Source organism: Alexandromys fortis, unplaced genomic scaffold (assembly GCF_014885135.2).
Source record: "Alexandromys fortis isolate MF-2015 unplaced genomic scaffold, M_Fortis_MF-2015_v1.1 scaffold_2249, whole genome shotgun sequence".
Lineage (NCBI taxonomy): Eukaryota > Metazoa > Chordata > Mammalia > Rodentia > Cricetidae > Alexandromys > Alexandromys fortis.
This window is the reverse complement of record NW_026070111.1, coordinates 625-4,170: the sequence shown is the minus strand read 5'-3', so window position 1 is coordinate 4,170 and position 3,546 is coordinate 625. Positions and strand designations below refer to the sequence as shown.

The window sequence follows — 3,546 nt, the reverse complement described above, 5'->3', positions numbered from 1 at the left end:
TGGCACAGCCTTTAATCCCAGCACTTGGCAGGTAGAGACACTCGCCACACAAGCCTGGTGGCCCGAGTTCCATCCTGAGAGAACCCATGTAAAGCTCCGAGGAGAGGGTTGTAGCCAGAGCTGTACCTTCTGTGTTATGCCCCACAGTTATTTTAGAAATAGGTGCTATCCACCTTTAGCCCCAGCCCCAGGAGATAGAGGCAGGCAGAGCTCTGTTAGTTTGAAGCCAGCCTGGTCAGACAAATGAGGGCTATATAGTGAGACCCTGTCCTCCCCCCCCCCAAAAAAAAATCAAAAACATAAATATATCTATATAGATATATAGATGTGTGTGTGTGTATACCATTTGTGGGACTGGAGATGGCTCAGTGGTTAAGAGCATTTCTTGCAAAGGACCCAAGTTCAAATTCCCAGCACCCACACAATGGCTCACAGTGGCTTCTAACTTCAGTTCTAGGGGATCTAGTGCCCTCTTCTGGCCTCCATTGGGAATTGCATTCACATGGCGCACATACATACATGTAGGCACTCACATGTATACACAAAATAAAGATCATGCATGCGTGTGTATATATGCAGCAAATGTACACTCAGAGGTCTGAGAGAAATCTGAGACAGACCTCAGAAGTAGAGAGTCTCTCCTGTGTGTTGGTCATGCTAATCAAACTCTGGTTGTCAGGTTTATCAGAAATGCCTTTGTCTGCTGAGCCATCTCACAGACTCTACAAGTAGTCTATTGTTGTTTAAAAAAAAAAAAGGAAAAAAACACTAAAAATATGACCACTGTTCATTGTTTGCTGACATTTAGCAAGCCCTGAGCTTGCTGTCTCTTACCTGATGGGGCTTTTACACAGTTCTTGTGCCTCTCGCAGCCATCTGCATCATCCTGGTGCACCTGCTGATCCGGTACCGACTGCACTTCCTGCCTGAGAGTGTGGCTGTTGTTTCTCTAGGTAAGTGATACTGGCAGTCCAGAACACTGCACTGGTACACAATAACACTCTTTCTCTTGGGGTCACCTTTCCACAGTTCACCACAGGGCCTTAGAGTCCATTTTACAATGTGTGTTGGGGGCGGGGAGGAATCTGAGAGGGGTACTGACCCCCTAAAGGTGATGGAAAAGCCATCTTTCTGTGGCCTACTGCTTCTCACCTGACAGTGTCCTGCTCCACTAAGTTGGCTGGCATTTAGCTTGCAGAGTCAGTTAGAGCTAGAAGGCCCCTAGCCTTACAGCTGGCTAATGGCTCCTGTAGACCAGAGCCTCCCTCCCTTTCTGGGGCATTTCAGAAAGGGGTTAAAAAGCTGCTTCAGGGAATGGACAGTTTCCTGAATAGCTGGGGTTTTTTGTTTTGATTTTTCTTTTTGGTTTTTTGAAACAGGGTTTCTTTGTAGTTTTGGAGGCCTGTTCTTTTAGACCAGGCTGGCCTTGAACTCTCAGAGATTCACTTGCCTGTGCCTCCTGAGTGCTGGGATTAAAGGCATGTGCCGCCACAGCCTGGCTTTTCCTGAATAGTTTTACCAGTTATTAAGAATAAATATTAGTGAACTGGTGAGGTGGCTCAGCAGTTAAGAGCATAGGCTTCTCTTCCGCAGGATTCAATTCCCAGTACCCACATGGCAGCTCAGTGATTTACCCCACTTCCTGGCAATTCCTGTTCTTATTCTCAGACCTGGACCTGCAGAGCTCTAGGACAGCCTGCTCTAGTGGGTACCACCCAGTCTAGGGCACTGCCCAGTCCAGCCAGGCAACCTTAGGCTGTATTTCTACTCGACTTTGCTTTTCTCCCTTCTAGGTATTCTCATGGGAGCAGTTATAAAAATTATAGAGTTTAAAAAGCTGGCAAATTGGAAGGTAGGTTTGACATAATCACAGCTCTGCTTGTCATTGTGTGTGTGGATGGATGAGCACATGTGTGGAGACCAGAGGCCAATAATCTTGGGTGTCACATGTTCCTCTGCTGTCCACCTTATTTTTTTAGAAAGGTCTCTCCTGGCCTAGAACTCATTATGTAGGCCAGGTGGGAAGGCCTTGAAACCATCATGTCTCTGCATCCCTGGTGCTGGGATTCCAAGCATGCATCCTATCTTTATTTTGCCTAATTGCCGGGGATAGAGATTCTTCTGTCTCCTGAGTGCTGAGATTAAAGGAGTTGCCACCAGACTTGGCTTGGTTTGTTTCTTTCAAAACAGGGTCTCTCTATATCCAGGAATTGTAATCTTCCTGCCTCAGCCTCCCAGGTAACTGGGACTACAAGTGAATGCCATGAACCCTGCTGGGCAGTCATTTGTTTTTAATGTGGTGCTGATGGAACTCAGGGCCTTGAGCATGCTAAGCATGGACTTCACCACTGAGCTGTACCCCTATAGCCTATATTTGTTTTTCTAAGTTGATTAGATGCAGATGAAGTCGGGTACTCCAGGGGCAGAACCTAGTACTGTAGCCTGGGCTACAGATTAAGGTGCTTGTGAATACTTAGGGTTTGAAAAGACCCAAGTGGGGGTGTGGGTGGAGAGATGACTGTGGTTAAGAATACTTGCTCTATTGTGGGGACTGATAGCTAGGTCTCATGGTTGTGCACTCCCACTCCTGAGTGTCCTCCCTTTTTGACTTCATAGGAAGAAGAAATGTTTCGCCCCAACATGTTTTTCCTTCTCTTGCTCCCACCCATCATATTTGAGTCAGGATATTCACTGCATAAGGTAAGGTTCACCTGGAGCTTAGGTGGGGGTGGGGTGCTCCTTCGAGTTCGGTAACTTTAACAGCAGTGAACCCTCGTGCCTGGGGAAGAACTGACTGACATGTTGATCCTTCACACAGTCTGAGCTTCTGGGGCAGCAGTTTGAAGGTTGGCGGCCATGACAGGGTGCAGCAGGCTACAGGAGCAGAAGCCCCCCCCCCTTTTTTTTTTAGATAAGATCTCACTGTGTGGCCCTGGTTAGCCTGGACCTCACTTTGTCTCTGCTGCCTGGGTGGTAGGAGTAAAAGTGTGTACCACCACACCTAGCCACAGTACATCCTCTTAACTTTAAACCATTTCTACCCTCACCCCCACCCCAGAGGATACTCTTGAAGTAAACCTGACCCTAGTAACAAGGAGCAGAAATCTTGGTCACTGAAACCCTTGATGCCTCCTAAGTGGAGCCTGTGAGGGTCTAATAGCTTCATTTCCTTCTCGTGTGGAAATGTCAGAACTTTCATGCTGCCAGAACTGAAATATTTTCTCTTTTATGGTTTAGATTCTTTAGAGTTAGGGTCTCACATAGCCCACGGAGGCCTGGCACTTTCCACAGCTGAGAATGACCTTGAACTTCTGATCCTCCTGCTTACCTCCCAGGTGCTAGGATTACAGGCATAAGTCCCAGCACCTGGTGTATGCAGTGCTGGGGTGACCCAAGGCTTTATGCATGTGAGGCAAGCACTTTACAGTTTAGCCCTGCTCCAGCCGAGACTTCTGCCTATTTCATGCTGCTAATACAGCATAAAGGTCTTTCTGGCTGAGTGAAAGTGAGGGCATGGCCCCTCCTAGGTATGGTTAAGGAGAAGGT

The 3,546-nt window shown here is 47.5% G+C and overlaps 1 long non-coding RNA gene across 1 annotated transcript; it reads left to right on the top strand.

The window, feature by feature from the left end:
• Positions 1-847: 847 nt before the first annotated feature.
• LOC126496264 (uncharacterized) lies at positions 848-2,720 on the top strand. Its single transcript, XR_007590320.1, has 3 exons — positions 848-953; positions 1,794-1,852; positions 2,617-2,720. It is a non-coding gene; the product is annotated as an uncharacterized lncRNA (long non-coding RNA).
• The last annotated feature ends 826 nt before the right edge of the window (positions 2,721-3,546 follow it).